The following is a 25,934-nucleotide window of genomic DNA, read 5'->3' on the forward strand; positions in this document are numbered from 1 at the left end:
AGTGTTGTGATTCACAATGAGCGCAACAGACAACAGTTGATCCTTTGTAGCAGTATCATATCTGCACTTTCTAACATTGTAAGACCAAGTCAAAATCCTGGCTGCATTGGCCGGGAATCGAACCCGGGCCTCCCGCGTGGCAGGCAAGAAGTAAGAAGTAAGAAGTCCCTGAGAGGGACTAAAAAATTCACTGTCACAATCCCAAATTCTCATTTTATTTTACCTACCATGTATGAATTCCTCTCCTTGGACCATTTCCTTATTTTTTTATTCCTTAGATGTACAGAGAGTTAACTTTTACTCACCTCACCTTGAGAGTAGGGCTAGCGTAAAGCCCCTTTCTTAGGTGGTAAGTAATGGGACTGCTGGTAGAAAGAATATTTCTCCCGTCGGGGAATCGAACCCCGGTCTTCCGCGTGACAGGCGGAAATACTGTCCACTATACAAACGAGGACTTCTGTGGTGCTGTTTTTGGCTCGTAAACGGGCTGATGGCAGCGTTCCAGTATTTACCAGGACTATACAGAGAACCTGAGGAAAGCATGTCCAACTTCGGGGTCCGATTCATAAAATATGGATAGGGTAGGGTGAGGGTTGAGGAAAGCATGTCCAACTACAGGATCCGATATATAAAATACAGCCTGGACACAATCCTTTTTCATTTCCAGTGACTGCAGTTTACTGCCAATCGAACCCGGGCTTCCCACGTGGCAGTCGAGAATTCTACCATTGAACCACCAATGCTCGACACAAGGCATGATGGGTACCAGACGCGCGCATACAGCGCCATCATCCAGTGTCTTCATCGGGTAAAAACTGCAATTATTTTACATGTCTGGTTCAAGGTCAGCCTGGACACAATCCTTTTTCATTTCCAGTGACTGCAGTTTACTGTCAACTTGGACTTTGTGTGAGTTTGACATTTTTGCTAAGAAAAGAACTCCTAAGAGGTCACTTTGGCTAAGTGGTCTCAAGTGCTGAGTTGGAGTGGCAGCTCCCCTAGTTTGGTGCGTTGGAAGCCAGCTTCTGAAAAAAATGCTGTCGACTGAACAGGGAGCTTCTTGTTGTAACAATGTAAAGAGTCCTGGGAAAATGTTTTTCATAGAATTGTTAGACTTCAAGTGTCCTGAGCTGTGTTGCACTGCACAAGTTTGTCTGTGTCTCTGGGACAAAAAACAGCAACGGATCCCGTTATTCAACTTCAAGTGTTGTGATTCACAATGAGCGCAACAGACAACAGTTGATCCTTTGTAGCAGTATCATATCTGCACTTTCTAACATTGTAAGACCAAGTCAAAATCCTGGCTGCATTGGCCGGGAATCGAACCCGGGCCTCCCGCGTGGCAGGCAAGAAGTAAGAAGTAAGAAGTCCCTGAGAGGGACTAAAAAATTCACTGTCACAATCCCAAATTCTCATTTTGTTTTACCTACCATGTATGAATTACTCTCCTTGGACCATTTCCTTATTTTTTTATTCCTTAGATGTACAGAGAGTTAACTTTTACTCACCTCACCTTGAGAGTAGGGCTAGCGTAAAGCCCCTTTCTTAGGTTGTAAGTAATGGGACTGCTGGTAGAAAGAATATTTCTCCCCGTCGGGGAATCGAACCCCGGTCTTCCGCGTGACAGGCGGAGATACTGTCCACTATACTAACGAGGACTTCTGTGGTGCTGTTTTTGGCTCGTAAACGGGCTGATGGCAGCGTTCCAGTATTTACCAGGACTATACAGAGAACCTGAGGAAAGCATGTCCAACTTCGGGGTCCGATTCATAAAATAGGGATAGGGTAGGGTGAGGGTTGAGGAAAGCATGTCCAACTACAGGATCCGATATATAAAACACAGCCTGGACACAATCCTTTTTCATTTCCAGTGACTGCAGTTTACTGTCAATCGAACCCCGGCCTCCCACGTGGCAGGCGAGAATTCTACCATTGAACCACCAATGCTCGATACAAGGCATGATGGGTACCAGACGCGCGCATACAGCGCCACCATGAGGTCTCCACAGCACTTTGTTGGATTGTTTGTCAAATTTGGTAAGCACTCTCCTGTTCCCCTTCCAAGTCATTCATAATCCCTTTGGTGATCTTCTGACTTATCATCCAGTGTCTTCATCGGGTAAAAACTGCAATTATTTTACATGTCTGGTTCAAGGTCAGCCTGGACACAATCCTTTTTCATTTCCAGTGACTGCAGTTTACTGTCAACTTGGACTTTGTGTGAGTTTGACATTTTTGCTAAGAAAAGAACTCCTAAGAGGTCACTTTGGCTAAGTGGTCTCAAGTGCTGAGTTGGAGTGGCAGCTCCCCTAGTTTGGTGCGTTGGAAGCCAGCTTCTGAAAAAAATGCTGTCGACTGAACAGGGAGCTTCTTGTTGTAACAATGTAAAGAGTCCTGGGAAAATGTTTTTCATAGAATTGTTAGACTTCAAGTGTCCTGAGCTGTGTTGCACTGCACAAGTTTGTCTGTGTCTCTGGGACAAAAAACAGCAACGGATCCCGTTATTCAACTTCAAGTGTTGTGATTCACAATGAGCGCAACAGACAACAGTTGATCCTTTGTAGCAGTATCATATCTGCACTTTCTAACATTGTAAGACCAAGTCAAAATCCTGGCTGCATTGGCCGGGAATCGAACCCGGGCCTCCCGCGTGGCAGGCAAGAAGTAAGAAGTAAGAAGTCCCTGAGAGGGACTAAAAAATTCACTGTCACAATCCCAAATTCTCATTTTGTTTTACCTACCATGTATGAATTCCTCTCCTTGGACCATTTCCTTATTTTTTTATTCCTTAGATGTACAGAGAGTTAACTTTTACTCACCTCACCTTGAGAGTAGGGCTAGCGTAAAGCCCCTTTCTTAGGTGGTAAGTAATGGGACTGCTGGTAGAAAGAATATTTCTCCCCGTCGGGGAATCGAACCCCGGTCTTCCGCGTGACAGGCGGAGATACTGTCCACTATACTAACGAGGACTTCTGTGGTGCTGTTTTTGGCTCGTAAACGGGCTGATGGCAGCGTTCCAGTATTTACCAGGACTATACAGAGAACCTGAGGAAAGCATGTCCAACTTCGGGGTCCGATTCATAAAATAGGGATAGGGTAGGGTGAGGGTTGAGGAAAGCATGTCCAACTACAGGATCCGATATATAAAATACAGCCTGGACACAATCCTTTTTCATTTCCAGTGACTGCAGTTTACTGTCAATCAAACCCGGGCCTCCCACGTGGCAGGCGAGAATTCTACCATTGAACCACCAATGCTCGACACAAGGCATGATGGGTACCAGACGCGTGCATACAGCGCCACCATGAGGTCTCCGCAGCACTTTGTTGGATTGTTTGTCAAATTTGGTAAGCACTCTCCTGTTCCCCTTCCAAGTCATTCATAATCCCTTTGGTGATCTTCTGACTTATCATCCAGTGTCTTCATCGGGTAAAAACTGCAATTATTTTACATGTCTGGTTCAAGGTCAGCCTGGACACAATCCTTTTTCATTTCCAGTGACTGCAGTTTACTGTCAACTTGGACTTTGTGTGAGTTTGACATTTTTGCTAAGAAAAGAACTCCTAAGAGGTCACTTTGGCTAAGTGGCCTCAAGTGCTGAGTTGGAGTGGCAGCTCCCCTAGTTTGGTGCGTTGGAAGCCAGCTTCTGAAAAAAATGCTGTCGACTGAACAGGGAGCTTCTTGTTGTAACAATGTAAAGAGTCCTGGGAAAATGTTTTTCATAGAATTGTTAGACTTCAAGTGTCCTGAGCTGTGTTGCACTGCACAAGTTTGTCTGTGTCTCTGGGACAAAAAACAGCAACGGATCCCGTTATTCAACTTCAAGTGTTGTGATTCACAATGAGCGCAACAGACAACAGTTGATCCTTTGTAGCAGTATCATATCTGCACTTTCTAACATTGTAAGACCAAGTCAAAATCCTGGCTGCATTGGCCGGGAATCGAACCCGGGCCTCCCGCGTGGCAGGCGAGAATTCTACCATTGAACCACCAATGCTCGACACAAGGCATTATGGGTACCAGACGCGCGCAAACAGCGCCACCATGAGGTCTCCACAGCACTTTGTTGGAACGGGCTGATGGCAGCGTTCCAGTATTTACCAGGACTATACAGAGAACCTGAGGAAAGCATGTCCAACTTCGGGGTCCGATTCATAAAATAGGGATAGGGTAGGGTGAGGGTTGAGGAAAGCATGTCCAACTACAGGATCCGATATATAAAATACAGCCTGGACACAATCCTTTTTCATTTCCAGTGACTGCAGTTTACTGTCAATCAAACCCGGGCCTCCCACGTGGCAGGCGAGAATTCTACCATTGAACCACCAATGCTCGACACAAGGCATGATGGGTACCAGACGCGTGCATACAGCGCCACCATGAGGTCTCCACAGCACTTTGTTGGATTGTTTGTCAAATTTGGTAAGCACTCTCCTGTTCCCCTTCCAAGTCATTCATAATCCCTTTGGTGATCTTCTGACTTATCATCCAGTGTCTTCATCGGGTAAAAACTGCAATTATTTTACATGTCTGGTTCAAGGTCAGCCTGGACACAATCCTTTTTCATTTCCAGTGACTGCAGTTTACTGTCAACTTGGACTTTGTGTGAGTTTGACATTTTTGCTAAGAAAAGAACTCCTAAGAGGTCACTTTGGCTAAGTGGTCTCAAGTGCTGAGTTGGAGTGGCAGCTCCCCTAGTTTGGTGCGTTGGAAGCCAGCTTCTGAAAAAAATGCTGTCGACTGAACAGGGAGCTTCTTGTTGTAACAATGTAAAGAGTCCTGGGAAAATGTTTTTCATAGAATTGTTAGACTTCAAGTGTCCTGAGCTGTGTTGCACTGCACAAGTTTGTCTGTGTCTCTGGGACAAAAAACAGCAACGGATCCCGTTATTCAACTTCAAGTGTTGTGATTCACAATGAGCGCAACAGACAACAGTTGATCCTTTGTAGCAGTATCATATCTGCACTTTCTAACATTGTAAGACCAAGTCAAAATCCTGGCTGCATTGGCCGGGAATCGAACCCGGGCCTCCCGCGTGGCAGGCGAGAATTCTACCATTGAACCACCAATGCTCGACACAAGGCATTATGGGTACCAGACGCGCGCAAACAGCGCCACCATGAGGTCTCCACAGCACTTTGTTGGAACGGGCTGATGGCAGCGTTCCAGTATTTACCAGGACTATACAGAGAACCTGAGGAAAGCATGTCCAACTTCGGGGTCCGATTCATAAAATAGGGATAGGGTAGGGTGAGGGTTGAGGAAAGCATGTCCAACTACAGGATCCGATATATAAAATACAGCCTGGACACAATCCTTTTTCATTTCCAGTGACTGCAGTTTACTGTCAATCAAACCCGGGCCTCCCACGTGGCAGGCGAGAATTCTACCATTGAACCACCAATGCTCGACACAAGGCATGATGGGTACCAGACGCGTGCATACAGCGCCACCATGAGGTCTCCGCAGCACTTTGTTGGATTGTTTGTCAAATTTGGTAAGCACTCTCCTGTTCCCCTTCCAAGTCATTCATAATCCCTTTGGTGATCTTCTGACTTATCATCCAGTGTCTTCATCGGGTAAAAACTGCAATTATTTTACATGTCTGGTTCAAGGTCAGCCTGGACACAATCCTTTTTCATTTCCAGTGACTGCAGTTTACTGTCAACTTGGACTTTGTGTGAGTTTGACATTTTTGCTAAGAAAAGAACTCCTAAGAGGTCACTTTGGCTAAGTGGCCTCAAGTGCTGAGTTGGAGTGGCAGCTCCCCTAGTTTGGTGCGTTGGAAGCCAGCTTCTGAAAAAAATGCTGTCGACTGAACAGGGAGCTTCTTGTTGTAACAATGTAAAGAGTCCTGGGAAAATGTTTTTCATAGAATTGTTAGACTTCAAGTGTCCTGAGCTGTGTTGCACTGCACAAGTTTGTCTGTGTCTCTGGGACAAAAAACAGCAACGGATCCCGTTATTCAACTTCAAGTGTTGTGATTCACAATGAGCGCAACAGACAACAGTTGATCCTTTGTAGCAGTATCATATCTGCACTTTCTAACATTGTAAGACCAAGTCAAAATCCTGGCTGCATTGGCCGGGAATCGAACCCGGGCCTCCCGCGTGGCAGGCGAGAATTCAACCATTGAACCACCAATGCTCGACACAAGGCATTATGGGTACCAGACGCGCGCAAACAGCGCCACCATGAGGTCTCCACAGCACTTTGTTGGAACGGGCTGATGGCAGCGTTCCAGTATTTACCAGGACTATACAGAGAACCTGAGGAAAGCATGTCCAACTTCGGGGTCCGATTCATAAAATAGGGATAGGGTAGGGTGAGGGTTGAGGAAAGCATGTCCAACTACAGGATCCGATATATAAAATACAGCCTGGACACAATCCTTTTTCATTTCCAGTGACTGCAGTTTACTGTCAATCAAACCCGGGCCTCCCACGTGGCAGGCGAGAATTCTACCATTGAACCACCAATGCTCGACACAAGGCATGATGGGTACCAGACGCGTGCATACAGCGCCACCATGAGGTCTCCACAGCACTTTGTTGGATTGTTTGTCAAATTTGGTAAGCACTCTCCTGTTCCCCTTCCAAGTCATTCATAATCCCTTTGGTGATCTTCTGACTTATCATCCAGTGTCTTCATCGGGTAAAAACTGCAATTATTTTACATGTCTGGTTCAAGGTCAGCCTGGACACAATCCTTTTTCATTTCCAGTGACTGCAGTTTACTGTCAACTTGGACTTTGTGTGAGTTTGACATTTTTGCTAAGAAAAGAACTCCTAAGAGGTCACTTTGGCTAAGTGGTCTCAAGTGCTGAGTTGGAGTGGCAGCTCCCCTAGTTTGGTGCGTTGGAAGCCAGCTTCTGAAAAAAATGCTGTCGACTGAACAGGGAGCTTCTTGTTGTAACAATGTAAAGAGTCCTGGGAAAATGTTTTTCATAGAATTGTTAGACTTCAAGTGTCCTGAGCTGTGTTGCACTGCACAAGTTTGTCTGTGTCTCTGGGACAAAAAACAGCAACGGATCCCGTTATTCAACTTCAAGTGTTGTGATTCACAATGAGCGCAACAGACAACAGTTGATCCTTTGTAGCAGTATCATATCTGCACTTTCTAACATTGTAAGACCAAGTCAAAATCCTGGCTGCATTGGCCGGGAATCGAACCCGGGCCTCCCGCGTGGCAGGCAAGAAGTAAGAAGTAAGAAGTCCCTGAGAGGGACTAAAAAATTCACTGTCACAATCCCAAATTCTCATTTTATTTTACCTACCATGTATGAATTCCTCTCCTTGGACCATTTCCTTATTTTTTTATTCCTTAGATGTACAGAGAGTTAACTTTTACTCACCTCACCTTGAGAGTAGGGCTAGCGTAAAGCCCCTTTCTTAGGTGGTAAGTAATGGGACTGCTGGTAGAAAGAATATTTCTCCCCGTCGGGGAATCGAACCCCGGTCTTTCGCGTGACAGGCGGAGATACTGTCCACTATACTAACGAGGACTTCTGTGGTGCTGTTTTTGGCTCGTAAACGGGCTGATGGCAGCGTTCCAGTATTTACCAGGACTATACAGAGAACCTGAGGAAATCATGTCCAACTTCGGGGTCCGATTCATAAAATAAGGATAGGGTAGGGTGAGGGTTGAGGAAAGCATGTCCAACTACAGGATCCGATATATAAAATACAGCCTGGACACAATCCTTTTTCATTTCCAGTGACTGCAGTTTACTGTCAATCAAACCCGGGCCTCCCACGTGGCAGGCGAGAATTCTACCATTGAACCACCAATGCTCGACACAAGGCATGATGGGTACCAGACGCGTGCATACAGCGCCACCATGAGGTCTCCACAGCACTTTGTTGGATTGTTTGTCAAATTTGGTAAGCACTCTCCTGTTCCCCTTCCAAGTCATTCATAATCCCTTTGGTGATCTTCTGACTTATCATCCAGTGTCTTCATCGGGTAAAAACTGCAATTATTTTACATGTCTGGTTCAAGGTCAGCCTGGACACAATCCTTTTTCATTTCCAGTGACTGCAGTTTACTGTCAACTTGGACTTTGTGTGAGTTTGACATTTTTGCTAAGAAAAGAACTCCTAAGAGGTCACTTTGGCTAAGTGGTCTCAAGTGCTGAGTTGGAGTGGCAGCTCCCCTAGTTTGGTGCGTTGGAAGCCAGCTTCTGAAAAAAATGCTGTCGACTGAACAGGGAGCTTCTTGTTGTAACAATGTAAAGAGTCCTGGGAAAATGTTTTTCATAGAATTGTTAGACTTCAAGTGTCCTGAGCTGTGTTGCACTGCACAAGTTTGTCTGTGTCTCTGGGACAAAAAACAGCAACGGATCCCGTTATTCAACTTCAAGTGTTGTGATTCACAATGAGCGCAACAGACAACAGTTGATCCTTTGTAGCAGTATCATATCTGCACTTTCTAACATTGTAAGACCAAGTCAAAATCCTGGCTGCATTGGCCGGGAATCGAACCCGGGCCTCCCGCGTGGCAGGCGAGAATTCTACCATTGAACCACCAATGCTCGACACAAGGCATTATGGGTACCAGACGCGCGCAAACAGCGCCACCATGAGGTCTCCACAGCACTTTGTTGGAACGGGCTGATGGCAGCGTTCCAGTATTTACCAGGACTATACAGAGAACCTGAGGAAAGCATGTCCAACTTCGGGGTCCGATTCATAAAATAGGGATAGGGTAGGGTGAGGGTTGAGGAAAGCATGTCCAACTACAGGATCCGATATATAAAATACAGCCTGGACACAATCCTTTTTCATTTCCAGTGACTGCAGTTTACTGTCAATCAAACCCGGGCCTCCCACGTGGCAGGCGAGAATTCTACCATTGAACCACCAATGCTCGACACAAGGCATGATGGGTACCAGACGCGTGCATACAGCGCCACCATGAGGTCTCCACAGCACTTTGTTGGATTGTTTGTCAAATTTGGTAAGCACTCTCCTGTTCCCCTTCCAAGTCATTCATAATCCCTTTGGTGATCTTCTGACTTATCATCCAGTGTCTTCATCGGGTAAAAACTGCAATTATTTTACATGTCTGGTTCAAGGTCAGCCTGGACACAATCCTTTTTCATTTCCAGTGACTGCAGTTTACTGTCAACTTGGACTTTGTGTGAGTTTGACATTTTTGCTAAGAAAAGAACTCCTAAGAGGTCACTTTGGCTAAGTGGTCTCAAGTGCTGAGTTGGAGTGGCAGCTCCCCTAGTTTGGTGCGTTGGAAGCCAGCTTCTGAAAAAAATGCTGTCGACTGAACAGGGAGCTTCTTGTTGTAACAATGTAAAGAGTCCTGGGAAAATGTTTTTCATAGAATTGTTAGACTTCAAGTGTCCTGAGCTGTGTTGCACTGCACAAGTTTGTCTGTGTCTCTGGGACAAAAAACAGCAACGGATCCCGTTATTCAACTTCAAGTGTTGTGATTCACAATGAGCGCAACAGACAACAGTTGATCCTTTGTAGCAGTATCATATCTGCACTTTCTAAAATTGTAAGACCAAGTCAAAATCCTGGCTGCATTGGCCGGGAATCGAACCAGGGCCTCCCGCGTGGCAGGTAAGAAGTAAGAAGTAAGAAGTCCCTGAGAGGGACTAAAAAATTCACTGTCACAATCCCGAATTCTCATTTTATTTTACCTACCATGTATGAATTCCTCTCCTTGGACCATTTCCTTATTTTTTTATTCCTTAGATGTACAGAGAGTTAACTTTTACTCACCTCACCTTGAGAGTAGGGCTAGCGTAAAGCCCCTTTCTTAGGTGGTAAGTAATGGGACTGCTGGTAGAAAGAATATTTCTCCCGTCGGGGAATCGAACCCCGGTCTTCCGCGTGACAGGCGGAGATACTGTCCACTATACAAACGAGGACTTCTGTGGTGCTGTTTTTGGCTCGTAAACGGGCTGATGGCAGCGTTCCAGTATTTACCAGGACTATACAGAGAACCTGAGGAAAGCATGTCCAACTTCGGGGTCCGATTCATAAAATATGGATAGGGTAGGGTGAGGGTTGAGGAAAGCATGTCCAACTACAGGATCCGATATATAAAATACAGCCTGGACACAATCCTTTTTCATTTCCAGTGACTGCAGTTTACTGCCAATCGAACCCGGGCTTCCCACGTGGCAGGCGAGAATTCTACCATTGAACCACCAATGCTCGACACAAGGTATGATGGGTACCAGACGCGCGCATACAGCGCCATCATCCAGTGTCTTCATCGGGTAAAAACTGCAATTATTTTACATGTCTGGTTCAAGGTCAGCCTGGACACAATCCTTTTTCATTTCCAGTGACTGCAGTTTACTGTCAACTTGGACTTTGTGTGAGTTTGACATTTTTGCTAAGAAAAGAACTCCTAAGAGGTCACTTTGGCTAAGTGGTCTCAAGTGCTGAGTTGGAGTGGCAGCTCCCCTAGTTTGGTGCGTTGGAAGCCAGCTTCTGAAAAAAATGCTGTCGACTGAACAGGGAGCTTCTTGTTGTAACAATGTAAAGAGTCCTGGGAAAATGTTTTTCATAGAATTGTTAGACTTCAAGTGTCCTGAGCTGTGTTGCACTGCACAAGTTTGTCTGTGTCTCTGGGACAAAAAACAGCAACGGATCCCGTTATTCAACTTCAAGTGTTGTGATTCACAATGAGCGCAACAGACAACAGTTGATCCTTTGTAGCAGTATCATATCTGCACTTTCTAACATTGTAAGACCAAGTCAAAATCCTGGCTGCATTGGCCGGGAATCGAACCCGGGCCTCCCGCGTGGCAGGCAAGAAGTAAGAAGTAAGAAGTCCCTGAGAGGGACTAAAAAATTCACTGTCACAATCCCAAATTCTCATTTTATTTTACCTACCATGTATGAATTCCTCTCCTTGGACCATTTCCTTATTTTTTTATTCCTTAGATGTACAGAGAGTTAACTTTTACTCACCTCACCTTGAGAGTAGGGCTAGCGTAAAGCCCCTTTCTTAGGTGGTAAGTAATGGGACTGCTGGTAGAAAGAATATTTCTGCCCGTCGGGGAATCGAACCCCGGTCTTTCGCGTGACAGGCGGAGATACTGTCCACTATACTAACGAGGACTTCTGTGGTGCTGTTTTTGGCTCGTAAACAGGCTGATGGCAGCGTTCCAGTATTTACCAGGACTATACAGAGAACCTGAGGAAAGCATGTCCAACTTCGGGGTCCGATTCATAAAATAAGGATAGGGTAGGGTGAGGGTTGAGGAAAGCATGTCCAACTACAGGATCCGATATATAAAATACAGCCTGGACACAATCCTTTTTCATTTCCAGTGACTGCAGTTTACTGTCAATCAAACCCGGGCCTCCCACGTGGCAGGCGAGAATTCTACCATTGAACCACCAATGCTCGACACAAGGCATGATGGGTACCAGACGCGTGCATACAGCGCCACCATGAGGTCTCCACAGCACTTTGTTGGATTGTTTGTCAAATTTGGTAAGCACTCTCCTGTTCCCCTTCCAAGTCATTCATAATCCCTTTGGTGATCTTCTGACTTATCATCCAGTGTCTTCATCGGGTAAAAACTGCAATTATTTTACATGTCTGGTTCAAGGTCAGCCTGGACACAATCCTTTTTCATTTCCAGTGACTGCAGTTTACTGTCAACTTGGACTTTGTGTGAGTTTGACATTTTTGCTAAGAAAAGAACTCCTAAGAGGTCACTTTGGCTAAGTGGTCTCAAGTGCTGAGTTGGAGTGGCAGCTCCCCTAGTTTGGTGCGTTGGAAGCCAGCTTCTGAAAAAAATGCTGTCGACTGAACAGGGAGCTTCTTGTTGTAACAATGTAAAGAGTCCTGGGAAAATGTTTTTCATAGAATTGTTAGACTTCAAGTGTCCTGAGCTGTGTTGCACTGCACAAGTTTGTCTGTGTCTCTGGGACAAAAAACAGCAACGGATCCCGTTATTCAACTTCAAGTGTTGTGATTCACAATGAGCGCAACAGACAACAGTTGATCCTTTGTAGCAGTATCATATCTGCACTTTCTAACATTGTAAGACCAAGTCAAAATCCTGGCTGCATTGGCCGGGAATCGAACCCGGGCCTCCCGCGTGGCAGGCAAGAAGTAAGAAGTAAGAAGTCCCTGAGAGGGACTAAAAAATTCACTGTCACAATCCCAAATTCTCATTTTATTTTACCTACCATGTATGAATTCCTCTCCTTGGACCATTTCCTTATTTTTTTATTCCTTAGATGTACAGAGAGTTAACTTTTACTCACCTCACCTTGAGAGTAGGGCTAGCGTAAAGCCCCTTTCTTAGGTGGTAAGTAATGGGACTGCTGAATAGAAAGAATATTTCTCCCCGTCGGGGAATCGAACCCCGGTCTTCCACGTGACAGGCGGAGATACTGTCCACTATACTAACGAGGACTTCTGTGGTGCTGTTTTTGGCTCGTAAGCGGGCTGATGGCAGCGTTCCAGTATTTACCAGGACTATACAGAGAACCTGAGGAAAGCATGTCCGATTCATAAAATAGGGATAGGGTAGGGTGAGGGTTGAGGAAAGCATGTCCAACTACAGGATCCGATATATAAAACACAGCCTGGACACAATCCTTTTTCATTTCCAGTGACTGCAGTTTACTGTCAATCGAACCCGGGCTTCCCACGTGGCAGGCGAGAATTCTACCATTGAACCACCAATGCTCGACACAAGGCATGATGGGTACCAGACGCGCGCATACAGCACCATCATCCAGTGTCTTCATCGGGTAAAAACTGCAATTATTTTACATGTCTGGTTCAAGGTCAGCCTGGACACAATCCTTTTTCATTTCCAGTGACTGCAGTTTACTGTCAACTTGGACTTTGTGTGAGTTTGACATTTTTGCTAAGAAAAGAACTCCTAAGAGGTCACTTTGGCTAAGTGGTCTCAAGTGCTGAGTTGGAGTGGCAGCTCCCCTAGTTTGGTGCGTTGGAAGCCAGCTTCTGAAAAAAATGCTGTCGACTGAACAGGGAGCTTCTTGTTGTAACAATGTAAAGAGTCCTGGGAAAATGTTTTTCATAGAATTGTTAGACTTCAAGTGTCCTGAGCTGTGTTGCACTGCACAAGTTTGTCTGTGTCTCTGGGACATAAAACAGCAACGGATCCCGTTATTCAACTTCAAGTGTTGTGATTCACAATGAGCGCAACAGACAACAGTTGATCCTTTGTAGCAGTATCATATCTGCACTTTCTAACATTGTAAGACCAAGTCAAAATCCTGGCTGCATTGGCCGGGAATCGAACCCGGGCCTCCCACATGGCAGGCAAGAAGTAAGAAGTCCCTGAGAGGGACTAAAAAATTCACTGTCACAATCCCAAATTCTCATTTTATTTTACCTACCATGTATGAATTCCTCTCCTTGGACCATTTCCTTATTTTTTTATTCCTTAGATGTACAGAGAGTTAACTTTTACTCACCTCACCTTGAGAGTAGGGCTAGCGTAAAGCCCCTTTCTTAGGTGGTAAGTAATGGGACTGCTGAATAGAAAGAATATTTCTCCCCGTCGGGGAATCGAACCCCGGTCTTCCACGTGACAGGCGGAGATACTGTCCACTATACTAACGAGGACTTCTGTGGTGCTGTTTTTGGCTCGTAAGCGGGCTGATGGCAGCGTTCCAGTATTTACCAGGACTATACAGAAAACCTGAGGAAAGCATGTCCGATTCATAAAATAGGGATAGGGTAGGGTGAGGGTTGAGGAAAGCATGTCCAACTACAGGATCCGATATATAAAATACAGCCTGGACACAATCCTTTTTCATTTCCAGTGACTGCAGTTTACTGTCAATCGAACCCGGGCTTCCCACGTGGCAGGCAAGAATTCTACCATTGAACCACCAATGCTCGACACAAGGCATGATGGGTACCAGACGCGCGCATACAGCGCAAATCATCCAGTGTCTTCATCGGGTAAAAACTGCAATTATTTTACATGTCTGGTTCAAGGTCAGCCTGGACACAATCCTTTTTCATTTCCAGTGACTGCAGTTTACTGTCAACTTGGACTTTGTGTGAGTTTGACATTTTTGCTAAGAAAAGAACTCCTAAGAGGTCACTTTGGCTAAGTGGTCTCAAGTGCTGAGTTGGAGTGGCAGCTCCCCTAGTTTGGTGCGTTGGAAGCCAGCTTCTGAAAAAAATGCTGTCGACTGAACAGGGAGCTTCTTGTTGTAACAATGTAAAGAGTCCTGGGAAAATGTTTTTCATAGAATTGTTAGACTTCAAGTGTCCTGAGCTGTGTTGCACTGCACAAGTTTGTCTGTGTCTCTGGGACAAAAAACAGCAACGGATCCCGTTATTCAACTTCAAGTGTTGTGATTCACAATGAGCGCAACAGACAACAGTTGATCCTTTGTAGCAGTATCATATCTGCACTTTCTAACATTGTAAGACCAAGTCAAAATCCTGGCTGCATTGGCCGGGAATCGAACCCGGGCCTCCCGCGTGGCAGGCAAGAAGTAAGAAGTAAGAAGTCCCTGAGAGGGACTAAAAAATTCACTGTCACAATCCCAAATTCTCATTGTATTTTACCTACCATGTACGAATTCCTCTCCTTGGACCATTTCCTTATTTTTTTATTCCTTAGATGTACAGAGAGTTAACTTTTACTCACCTCACCTTGAGAGTAGGGCTAGTGTAAAGCCCCTTTCTTAGGTGGTAAGTAATGGGACTGCTGAATAGAAAGAATATTTCTCCCCGTCGGGGAATCGAACCCCGGTCTTCCGCGTGACAGGCGGAGATACTGTCCACTATACTAACGAGACCTTCTGTGGTGCTGTTTTTGGCTCGTAAACGGGCTGATGGCAGCGTTCCAGTATTTACCAGGACTATACAGAGAACCTGAGGAAAGCATGTCCAACTTCGGGGTCCGATTCATAAAATAGGGATAGGGTAGGGTGAGGGTTGAGGAAAGCATGTCCAACTACAGGATCCGATATATAAAATACAGCCTGGACACAATCCTTTTTCATTTCCAGTGACTGCAGTTTACTGCCAATCGAAACCCGGGCTTCCCACGTGGCAGGCGAGATTTCTACCATTGAACCACCAATGCTCGACACAAGGCATGATGGGTACCAGACGCGCGCATACAGCGCCATCATCCAGTGTCTTCATCGGGTAAAAACTGCAATTATTTTACATGTCTGGTTCAAGGTCAGCCTGGACACAATCCTTTTTCATTTCCAGTGACTGCAGTTTACTGTCAACTTGGACTTTGTGTGAGTTTGACATTTTTGCTAAGAAAAGAACTCCTAAGAGGTCACTTTGGCTAAGTGGTCTCAAGTGCTGAGGTGGAGTGGCAGCTCCCCTAGTTTGGTGCGTTGGAAGCCAGCTTCTGAAAAAAATGCTGTCGACTGAACAGGGAGCTTCTTGTTGTAACAATGTAAAGAGTCCTGGGAAAAATGTTTTTCATAGAATTGTTAGACTTCAAGTGTCCTGAGCTGTGTTGCACTGCACAAGTTTGTCTGTGTCTCTGGGACAAAAAACAGCAACGGATCCCGTTATTCAACTTCAAGTGTTGTGATTCACAATGAGCGCAACAGACAACAGTTGATCCTTTGTAGCAGTATCATATCTGCACTTTCTAACATTGTAAGACCAAGTCAAAATCCTGGCTGCATTGGCCGGGAATCGAACCCGGGCCTCCCGCGTGGCAGGCGAGAATTCTACCTTTGAACCACCAATGCTCGACACAAGGCATTATGGGTACCAGACGCGCGCAAACAGCGCCACCATGAGGTCTCCACAGCACTTTGTTGGAACGGGCTGATGGCAGCGTTCCAGTATTTACCAGGACTATACAGAGAACCTGAGGAAAGCATGTCCAACTTCGGGGTCCGATTCATAAAATAGGGATAGGGTAGGGTGAGGGTTGAGGAAAGCATGTCCAACTACAGGATCCGATATATAAAATACAGCCTGGACACAATCCTTTTTCATTTCCAGTGACTGCAGTTTACTGTCAATCGAACCCGGGCCTCCCACGTGGCAGGCGAGAATTCTACCATTGAACCACCAATGCTCGACACAAGGCATGATGGGTACCAGACGCGCGCATACAGCGCCACCATGAGGTCTCCACAGCACTTTGTTGGATTGTTTGCCAAATTTGGTAAGCACTCTCCTGTTCCCCTTCCAAGTCATTCATAATCCCTTTGGTGATCTTCTGACTTATCATCCAGTGTCTTCATCGGGTAAAAACTGCAATTATTTTACATGTCTGGTTCAAGGTCAGCCTGGACACAATCCTTTTTCATTTCCAGTGACTGCAGTTTACTGTCAACTTGGACTTTGTGTGAGTTTGACATTTTTGCTAAGAAAAGAACTCCTAAGAGGTCACTTTGGCTAAGTGGTCTCAAGTGCTGAGGTGGAGTGGCAGCTCCCCTAGTTTGGTGCGTTGGAAGCCAGCTTCTGAAAAAAATGCTGTCGACTGAACAGGGAGCTTCTTGTTGTAACAATGTAAAGAGTCCTGGGAAAATGTTTTTCATAGAATTGTTAGACTTCAAGTGTCCTGAGCTGTGTTGCACTGCACAAGTTTGTCTGTGTCTCTGGGACAAAAAACAGCAACGGATCCCGTTATTCAACTTCAAGTGTTGTGATTCACAATGAGCGCAACAGACAACAGTTGATCCTTTGTAGCAGTATCATATCTGCACTTTCTAACATTGAAAGACCAAGTCAAAATCCTGGCTGCATTGGCCGGGAATCGAACCCGGGCCTCCCGCGTGGCAGGCAAGAAGTAAGAAGTAAGAAGTCCCTGAGAGGGACTAAAAAATTCACTGTCACAATCCCAAATTCTCATTTTATTTTACCGACCATGTATGAATTCCTCTCCTTGGACCATTTCCTTATTTTTTTATTCCTTAGATGTACAGAGAGTTAACTTTTACTCACCTCACCTTGAGAGTAGGGCTAGCGTAAAGCCCCTTTCTTAGGTGGTCAGTAATGGGACTGCTGGTAGAAAGAATATTTCTCCCCGTCGGGTAATCGAACCCCGGTATTCCGCGTGACAGGCGGAGATACTGTCCACTATACAAACAAGGACTTCTGTGGTGCTGTTTTTGGCTCGTAAACGGGCTGATGGCAGCGTTCCAGTATTTACCAGGACTATACAGAGAACCTGAGGAAAGCATGTCCAACTTCGGGGTCCGATTCATAAAATATGGATAGGGTAGGGTGAGGGTTGAGGAAAGCATGTCCAACTACAGGATCCGATATATAAAACACAGCCTGGACACAATCCTTTTTCATTTCCAGTGACTGCAGTTTACTGTCAATCGAACCCCGGCCTCCCACGTGGCAGGCGAGAATTCTACCATTGAACCACCAATGCTCGATACAAGGCATGATGGGTACCAGACGCGCGCATACAGCGCCACCATGAGGTCTCCACAGCACTTTGTTGGATTGTTTGTCAAATTTGGTAAGCACTCTCCTGTTCCCCTTCCAAGTCATTCATAATCCCTTTGGTGATCTTCTGACTTATCATCCAGTGTCTTCATCGGGTAAAAACTGCAATTATTTTACATGTCTGGTTCAAGGTCAGCCTGGACACAATCCTTTTTCATTTCCAGTGACTGCAGTTTACTGTCAACTTGGACTTTGTGTGAGTTTGACATTTTTGCTAAGAAAAGAACTCCTAAGAGGTCACTTTGGCTAAGTGGTCTCAAGTGCTGAGTTGGAGTGGCAGCTCCCCTAGTTTGGTGCGTTGGAAGCCAGCTTCTGAAAAAAATGCTGTCGACTGAACAGGGAGCTTCTTGTTGTAACAATGTAAAGAGTCCTGGGAAAATGTTTTTCATAGAATTGTTAGACTTCAAGTGTCCTGAGCTGTGTTGCACTGCACAAGTTTGTCTGTGTCTCTGGGACAAAAAACAGCAACGGATCCCGTTATTCAACTTCAAGTGTTGTGATTCACAATGAGCGCAACAGACAACAGTTGATCCTTTGTAGCAGTATCATATCTGCACTTTCTAACATTGTAAGACCAAGTCAAAATCCTGGCTGCATTGGCCGGGAATCGAACCCGGGCCTCCCGCGTGGCAGGCAAGAAGTAAGAAGTAAGAAGTCCCTGAGAGGGACTAAAAAATTCACTGTCACAATCCCAAATTCTCATTGTATTTTACCTACCATGTACGAATTCCTCTCCTTGGACCATTTCCTTATTTTTTTATTCCTTAGATGTACAGAGAGTTAACTTTTACTCACCTCACCTTGAGAGTAGGGCTAGTGTAAAGCCCCTTTCTTAGGTGGTAAGTAATGGGACTGCTGAATAGAAAGAATATTTCTCCCCGTCGGGGAATCGAACCCCGGTCTTCCGCGTGACAGGCGGAGATACTGTCCACTATACTAACGAGACCTTCTGTGGTGCTGTTTTTGGCTCGTAAACGGGCTGATGGCAGCGTTCCAGTATTTACCAGGACTATACAGAGAACCTGAGGAAAGCATGTCCAACTTCGGGGTCCGATTCATAAAATAGGGATAGGGTAGGGTGAGGGTTGAGGAAAGCATGTCCAACTACAGGATCCGATATATAAAATACAGCCTGGACACAATCCTTTTTCATTTCCAGTGACTGCAGTTTACTGCCAATCGAAACCCGGGCTTCCCACGTGGCAGGCGAGATTTCTACCATTGAACCACCAATGCTCGACACAAGGCATGATGGGTACCAGACGCGCGCATACAGCGCCATCATCCAGTGTCTTCATCGGGTAAAAACTGCAATTATTTTACATGTCTGGTTCAAGGTCAGCCTGGACACAATCCTTTTTCATTTCCAGTGACTGCAGTTTACTGTCAACTTGGACTTTGTGTGAGTTTGACATTTTTGCTAAGAAAAGAACTCCTAAGAGGTCACTTTGGCTAAGTGGTCTCAAGTGCTGAGGTGGAGTGGCAGCTCCCCTAGTTTGGTGCGTTGGAAGCCAGCTTCTGAAAAAAATGCTGTCGACTGAACAGGGAGCTTCTTGTTGTAACAATGTAAAGAGTCCTGGGAAAATGTTTTTCATAGAATTGTTAGACTTCAAGTGTCCTGAGCTGTGTTGCACTGCACAAGTTTGTCTGTGTCTCTGGGACAAAAAACAGCAACGGATCCCGTTATTCAACTTCAAGTGTTGTGATTCACAATGAGCGCAACAGACAACAGTTGATCCTTTGTAGCAGTATCATATCTGCACTTTCTAACATTGTAAGACCAAGTCAAAATCCTGGCTGCATTGGCCGGGAATCGAACCCGGGCCTCCCGCGTGGCAGGCGAGAATTCTACCTTTGAACCACCAATGCTCGACACAAGGCATTATGGGTACCAGACGCGCGCAAACAGCGCCACCATGAGGTCTCCACAGCACTTTGTTGGAACGGGCTGATGGCAGCGTTCCAGTATTTACCAGGACTATACAGAGAACCTGAGGAAAGCATGTCCAACTTCGGGGTCCGATTCATAAAATAGGGATAGGGTAGGGTGAGGGTTGAGGAAAGCATGTCCAACTACAGGATCCGATATATAAAATACAGCCTGGACACAATCCTTTTTCATTTCCAGTGACTGCAGTTTACTGTCAATCGAACCCGGGCCTCCCACGTGGCAGGCGAGAATTCTACCATTGAACCACCAATGCTCGACACAAGGCATGATGGGTACCAGACGCGCGCATACAGCGCCACCATGAGGTCTCCACAGCACTTTGTTGGATTGTTTGCCAAATTTGGTAAGCACTCTCCTGTTCCCCTTCCAAGTCATTCATAATCCCTTTGGTGATCTTCTGACTTATCATCCAGTGTCTTCATCGGGTAAAAACTGCAATTATTTTACATGTCTGGTTCAAGGTCAGCCTGGACACAATCCTTTTTCATTTCCAGTGACTGCAGTTTACTGTCAACTTGGACTTTGTGTGAGTTTGACATTTTTGCTAAGAAAAGAACTCCTAAGAGGTCACTTTGGCTAAGTGGTCTCAAGTGCTGAGGTGGAGTGGCAGCTCCCCTAGTTTGGTGCGTTGGAAGCCAGCTTCTGAAAAAAATGCTGTCGACTGAACAGGGAGCTTCTTGTTGTAACAATGTAAAGAGTCCTGGGAAAATGTTTTTCATAGAATTGTTAGACTTCAAGTGTCCTGAGCTGTGTTGCACTGCACAAGTTTGTCTGTGTCTCTGGGACAAAAAACAGCAACGGATCCCGTTATTCAACTTCAAGTGTTGTGATTCACAATGAGCGCAACAGACAACAGTTGATCCTTTGTAGCAGTATCATATCTGCACTTTCTAACATTGAAAGACCAAGTCAAAATCCTGGCTGCATTGGCCGGGAATCGAACCCGGGCCTCCCGCGTGGCAGGCAAGAAGTAAGAAGTAAGAAGTCCCTGAGAGGGACTAAAAAATTCACTGTCACAATCCCAAATTCTCATTTTATTTTACCGACCATGTATGAATTCCTCTCCTTGGACCATTTCCTTATTTTTTTATTCCTTAGATGTACAGAGAGTTAACTTTTACTCACCTCACCTTGAGAGTAGGGCTAGCGTAAAGCCCCTTTCTTAGGTGGTAAGTAATGGGACTGCTGGTAGAAAGAATATTTCTCCCCGTCGGGTAATCGAACCCCGGTATTCCGCGTGACAGGCGGAGATACTGTCCACTATACAAACGAGGACTTCTGTGGTGCTGTTTTTGGCTCGTAAACGGGCTGATGGCAGCGTTCCAGTATTTACCAGGACTATACAGAGAACCTGAGGAAAGCATGTCCAACTTCGGGGTCCGATTCATAAAATATGGATAGGGTAGGGTGAGGGTTGAGGAAAGCATGTCCAACTACAGGATCCGATATATAAAATACAGCCTGGACACAATCCTTTTTCATTTCCAGTGACTGCAGTTTACTGCCAATCGAACCCGGGCTTCCCACGTGGCAGGCGAGAATTCTACCATTGAACCACCAATGCTCGACACAAGGCATGATGGGTACCAGACGCACGCATACAGCGCCATCATCCAGTGTCTTCATCGGGTAAAAACTGCAATTATTTTACATGTCTGGTTCAAGGTCAGCCTGGACACAATCCTTTTTCATTTCCAGTGACTGCAGTTTACTGTCAACTTGGACTTTGTGTGAGTTTGACATTTTTGCTAAGAAAAGAACTCCTAAGAGGTCACTTTGGCTAAGTGGTCTCAAGTGCTGAGTTGGAGTGGCAGCTCCCCTAGTTTGGTGCGTTGGAAGCCAGCTTCTGAAAAAAATGCTGTCGACTGAACAGGGAGCTTCTTGTTGTAACAATGTAAAGAGTCCTGGGAAAATGTTTTTCATAGAATTGTTAGACTTCAAGTGTCCTGAGCTGTGTTGCACTGCACAAGTTTGTCTGTGTCTCTGGGACAAAAAACAGCAACGGATCCCGTTATTCAACTTCAAGTGTTGTGATTCACAATGAGCGCAACAGACAACAGTTGATCCTTTGTAGCAGTATCATATCTGCACTTTCTAACATTGTAAGACCAAGTCAAAATCCTGGCTGCATTGGCCGGGAATCGAACCCGGGCCTCCCGCGTGGCAGGCGAGAATTCTACCATTGAACCACCAATGCTCGACACAAGGCATTATGGGTACCAGACGCGCGCAAACAGCGCCACCATGAGGTCTCCACAGCACTTTGTTGGAACGGGCTGATGGCAGCGTTCCAGTATTTACCAGGACTATACAGAGAACCTGAGGAAAGCATGTCCAACTTCGGGGTCCGATTCATAAAATAGGGATAGGTTAGGGTGAGGGTTGAGGAAAGCATGTCCAACTACAGGATCCGATATATAAAATACAGCCTGGACACAATCCTTTTTCATTTCCAGTGACTGCAGTTTACTGTCAATCGAACCCGGGCCTCCCACGTGGCAGGCGAGAATTCTACCATTGAACCACCAATGCTCGACACAAGGCATGATGGGTACCAGACGCGTGCATACAGCGCCACCATGAGGTCTCCACAGCACTTTGTTGGATTGTTTGTCAAATTTGGTAAGCACTCTCCTGTTCCCCTTCCAAGTCATTCATAATCCCTTTGGTGATCTTCTGACTTATCATCCAGTGTCTTCATCGGGTAAAAACTGCAATTATTTTACATGTCTGGTTCAAGGTCAGCCTGGACACAATCCTTTTTCATTTCCAGTGACTGCAGTTTACTGTCAACTTGGACTTTGTGTGAGTTTGACATTTTTGCTAAGAAAAGAACTCCTAAGAGGTCACTTTGGCTAAGTGGCCTCAAGTGCTGAGTTGGAGTGGCAGCTCCCCTAGTTTGGTGCGTTGGAAGCCAGCTTCTGAAAAAAATGCTGTCGACTGAACAGGGAGCTTCTTGTTGTAACAATGTAAAGAGTCCTGGGAAAATGTTTTTCATAGAATTGTTAGACTTCAAGTGTCCTGAGCTGTGTTGCACTGCACAAGTTTGTCTGTGTCTCTGGGACAAAAAACAGCAACGGATCCCGTTATTCAACTTCAAGTGTTGTGATTCACAATGAGCGCAACAGACAACAGTTGATCCTTTGTAGCAGTATCATATCTGCACTTTCTAACATTGTAAGACCAAGTCAAAATCCTGGCTGCATTGGCCGGGAATCGAACCCGGGCCTCCCGCGTGGCAGGCGAGAATTCTACCATTGAACCACCAATGCTCGACACAAGGCATTATGGGTACCAGACGCGCGCAAACAGCGCCACCATGAGGTCTCCACAGCACTTTGTTGGAACGGGCTGATGGCAGCGTTCCAGTATTTACCAGGACTATACAGAGAACCTGAGGAAAGCATGTCCAACTTCGGGGTCCGATTCATAAAATAGGGATAGGGTAGGGTGAGGGTTGAGGAAAGCATGTCCAACTACAGGATCCGATATATAAAATACAGCCTGGACACAATCCTTTTTCATTTCCAGTGACTGCAGTTTACTGTCAATCAAACCCGGGCCTCCCACGTGGCAGGCGAGAATTCTACCATTGAACCACCAATGCTCGACACAAGGCATGATGGGTACCAGACGTGTGCATACAGCGCCACCATGAGGTCTCCACAGCACTTTGTTGGATTGTTTGTCAAATTTGGTAAGGACTCTCCTGTTCCCCTTCCAAGTCATTCATAATCCCTTTGGTGATCTTCTGACTTATCATCCAGTGTCTTCATCGGGTAAAAACTGCAATTATTTTACATGTCTGGTTCAAGGTCAGCCTGGACACAATCCTTTTTCATTTCCAGTGACTGCAGTTTACTGTCAACTTGGACTTTGTGTGAGTTTGACATTTTTGCTAAGAAAAGAACTCCTAAGAGGTCACTTTGGCTAAGTGGCCTCAAGTGCTGAGTTGGAGTGGCAGCTCCCCTAGTTTGGTGCGTTGGAAGCCAGCTTCTGAAAAAAATGCTGTCGACTGAACAGGGAGCTTCTTGTTGTAACAATGTAAAGAGTCCTGGGAAAATGTTTTTCATAGAATTGTTAGACTTCAAGTGTCCTGAGCTGTGTTGCACTGCACAAGTTTGTCTGTGTCTCTGGGACAAAAAACAGCAACGGATCCCGTTATTCAACTTCAAGTGTTGTGATTCACAATGAGCGCAACAGACAACAGTTGATCCTTTGTAGCAGTATCATATCTGCACTTTCTAACATTGTAAGACCAAGTCAAAATCCTGGCTGCATTGGCCGGGAATCGAACCCGGGCCTCCCGCGTGGCAGGCAAGAAGTAAGAAGTAAGAAGTCCCTGAGAGGGACTAAAAAATTCACTGTCACAATCCCAAATTCTCATTTTATTTTACCTACCATGTATGAATTCCTCTCCTTGGACCATTTCCTTATTTTTTTATTCCTTAGATGTACAGAGAGTTAACTTTTACTCACCTCACCTTGAGAGTAGGGCTAGCGTAAAGCCCCTTTCTTAGGTGGTAAGTAATGGGACTGCTGGTAGAAAGAATATTTCTCCCCGTCGGGGAATCGAACCCCGGTCTTCCACGTGACAGGCGGAGATACTGTCCACTATACTAACGAGGACTTCTGTGGTGCTGTTTTTGGCTCGTAAGCGGGCTGATGGCAGCGTTCCAGTATTTACCAGGACTATACAGAGAACCTGAGGAAAGCATGTCCGATTCATAAAATAGGGATAGGGTAGGGTGAGGGTTGAGGAAAGCATGTCCAACTACAGGATCCGATATATAAAATACAGCCTGGACACAATCCTTTTTCATTTCCAGTGACTGCAGTTTACTGTCAATCGAACCCGGGCTTCCCACGTGGCAGGCGAGAATTCTACCATTGAACCACCAATGCTCGACACAAGGCATGATGGGTACCAGACGCGCGCATACAGCGCCATCATCCAGTGTCTTCATCGGCTAAAAACTGCAATTATTTTACATGTCTGGTTCAAGGTCAGCCTGGACACAATCCTTTTTCATTTCCAGTGACTGCAGTTTACTGTCAACTTGGACTTTGTGTGAGTTTGACATTTTTGCTAAGAAAATAACTCCTAAGAGGTCACTTTGGCTAAGTGGTCTCAAGTGCTGAGTTGGAGTGGCAGCTCCCCTAGTTTGGTGCGTTGGAAGCCAGCTTCTGAAAAAAATGCTGTCGACTGAACAGGGAGCTTCTTGTTGTAACAATGTAAAGAGTCCTGGGAAAATGTTTTTCATAGAATTGTTAGACTTCAAGTGTCCTGAGCTGTGTTGCACTGCACAAGTTTGTCTGTGTCTCTGGGACAAAAAACAGCAACGGATCCCGTTATTCAACTTCAAGTGTTGTGATTCACAATGAGTGCAACAGACAACAGTTGATCCTTTGTAGCAGTATCATATCTGCACTTTCTAACATTGTAAGACCAAGTCAAAATCCTGGCTGCATTGGCCGGGAATCGAACCCGGGCCTCCCGCGTGGCAGGCAAGAAGTAAGAAGTAAGAAGTCCCTGAGAGGGACTAAAAAATTCACTGTCACAATCCCAAATTCTCATTTTATTTTACCTACCATGTATGAATTCCTCTCCTTGGACCATTTCCTTATTTTTTTATTCCTTAGATGTACAGAGAGTTAACTTTTACTCACCTCACCTTGAGAGTAGGGCTAGCGTAAAGCCCCTTTCTTAGGTGGTAAGTAATGGGACTGCTGAATAGAAAGAATATTTCTCCCCGTCGGGGAATCGAACCCCGGTCTTCCACGTGACAGGCGGAGATACTGTCCACTATACTAACGAGGACTTCTGTGGTGCTGTTTTTGGCTCGTAAGCGGGCTGATGGCAGCGTTCCAGTATTTACCAGGACTATACAGAGAACCTGAGGAAAGCATGTCCGATTCATAAAATAGGGATAGGGTAGGGTGAGGGTTGAGGAAAGCATGTCCAACTACAGGATCCGATATATAAAATACAGCCTGGACACAATCCTTTTTCATTTCCAGTGACTGCAGTTTACTGTCAATCGAACCCGGGCTTCCCACGTGGCAGGCGAGAATTCTACCATTGAACCACCAATGCTCGACACAATGCATGATGGGTACCAGACGCACGCATACAGCGCCATCATCCAGTGTCTTCATCGGCTAAAAACTGCAATTATTTTACATGTCTGGTTCAAGGTCAGCCTGGACACAATCCTTTTTCATTTCCAGTGACTGCAGTTTACTGTCAACTTGGACTTTGTGTGAGTTTGACATTTTTGCTAAGAAAAGAACTCCTAAGAGGTCACTTTGGCTAAGTGGTCTCAAGTGCTGAGTTGGAGTGGCAGCTCCCCTAGTTTGGTGCGTTGGAAGCCAGCTTCTGAAAAAAATGCTGTCGACTGAACAGGGAGCTTCTTGTTGTAACAATGTAAAGAGTCCTGGGAAAATGTTTTTCATAGAATTGTTAGACTTCAAGTGTCCTGAGCTGTGTTGCACTGCACAAGTTTGTCTGTGTCTCTGGGACAAAAAACAGCAACGGATCCCGTTATTCAA

At 45.6% G+C, this 25,934-nt stretch overlaps 15 non-coding genes across 15 annotated transcripts; all 15 read right to left on the reverse strand.

Moving 5' to 3' along the window:
• Nucleotides 1-1,586: 1,586 nt before the first annotated feature.
• Nucleotides 1,587-1,658, reverse strand: trnad-guc (transfer RNA aspartic acid (anticodon GUC)). Its single transcript has one exon. It is a non-coding gene; the product is annotated as a tRNA-Asp (tRNA).
• A 1,239-nt stretch (nt 1,659-2,897) lies between these two features.
• On the reverse strand, nt 2,898-2,969 carry trnad-guc (transfer RNA aspartic acid (anticodon GUC)). Its single transcript has one exon. It is a non-coding gene; the product is annotated as a tRNA-Asp (tRNA).
• A 958-nt stretch (nt 2,970-3,927) lies between these two features.
• Nucleotides 3,928-3,998, reverse strand: trnag-gcc (transfer RNA glycine (anticodon GCC)). Its single transcript has one exon. It is a non-coding gene; the product is annotated as a tRNA-Gly (tRNA).
• A 1,004-nt stretch (nt 3,999-5,002) lies between these two features.
• trnag-gcc (transfer RNA glycine (anticodon GCC)) lies at nt 5,003-5,073 on the reverse strand. The gene has a single exon. It is a non-coding gene; the product is annotated as a tRNA-Gly (tRNA).
• Nucleotides 5,074-6,077: 1,004 nt separating this feature from the next.
• On the reverse strand, nt 6,078-6,148 carry trnag-gcc (transfer RNA glycine (anticodon GCC)). The gene has a single exon. It is a non-coding gene; the product is annotated as a tRNA-Gly (tRNA).
• Nucleotides 6,149-7,433: 1,285 nt separating this feature from the next.
• Nucleotides 7,434-7,505, reverse strand: trnad-guc (transfer RNA aspartic acid (anticodon GUC)). Its single transcript has one exon. It is a non-coding gene; the product is annotated as a tRNA-Asp (tRNA).
• A 958-nt stretch (nt 7,506-8,463) lies between these two features.
• Nucleotides 8,464-8,534, reverse strand: trnag-gcc (transfer RNA glycine (anticodon GCC)). The gene has a single exon. It is a non-coding gene; the product is annotated as a tRNA-Gly (tRNA).
• A 3,800-nt stretch (nt 8,535-12,334) lies between these two features.
• On the reverse strand, nt 12,335-12,406 carry trnad-guc (transfer RNA aspartic acid (anticodon GUC)). Its single transcript has one exon. It is a non-coding gene; the product is annotated as a tRNA-Asp (tRNA).
• A 1,113-nt stretch (nt 12,407-13,519) lies between these two features.
• trnad-guc (transfer RNA aspartic acid (anticodon GUC)) lies at nt 13,520-13,591 on the reverse strand. The gene has a single exon. It is a non-coding gene; the product is annotated as a tRNA-Asp (tRNA).
• Nucleotides 13,592-15,637: 2,046 nt separating this feature from the next.
• trnag-gcc (transfer RNA glycine (anticodon GCC)) lies at nt 15,638-15,708 on the reverse strand. Its single transcript has one exon. It is a non-coding gene; the product is annotated as a tRNA-Gly (tRNA).
• A 3,521-nt stretch (nt 15,709-19,229) lies between these two features.
• On the reverse strand, nt 19,230-19,300 carry trnag-gcc (transfer RNA glycine (anticodon GCC)). The gene has a single exon. It is a non-coding gene; the product is annotated as a tRNA-Gly (tRNA).
• Nucleotides 19,301-21,508: 2,208 nt separating this feature from the next.
• trnag-gcc (transfer RNA glycine (anticodon GCC)) lies at nt 21,509-21,579 on the reverse strand. The gene has a single exon. It is a non-coding gene; the product is annotated as a tRNA-Gly (tRNA).
• A 1,004-nt stretch (nt 21,580-22,583) lies between these two features.
• trnag-gcc (transfer RNA glycine (anticodon GCC)) lies at nt 22,584-22,654 on the reverse strand. Its single transcript has one exon. It is a non-coding gene; the product is annotated as a tRNA-Gly (tRNA).
• Nucleotides 22,655-23,939: 1,285 nt separating this feature from the next.
• On the reverse strand, nt 23,940-24,011 carry trnad-guc (transfer RNA aspartic acid (anticodon GUC)). Its single transcript has one exon. It is a non-coding gene; the product is annotated as a tRNA-Asp (tRNA).
• Nucleotides 24,012-25,131: 1,120 nt separating this feature from the next.
• trnad-guc (transfer RNA aspartic acid (anticodon GUC)) lies at nt 25,132-25,203 on the reverse strand. The gene has a single exon. It is a non-coding gene; the product is annotated as a tRNA-Asp (tRNA).
• Between the last annotated feature and the right edge of the window lie 731 nt (nt 25,204-25,934).

The sequence above is a fragment of the Labrus bergylta genome, chromosome 9 (assembly GCF_963930695.1).
Source record: "Labrus bergylta chromosome 9, fLabBer1.1, whole genome shotgun sequence".
Classification (NCBI taxonomy): domain Eukaryota; kingdom Metazoa; phylum Chordata; class Actinopteri; order Labriformes; family Labridae; genus Labrus; species Labrus bergylta.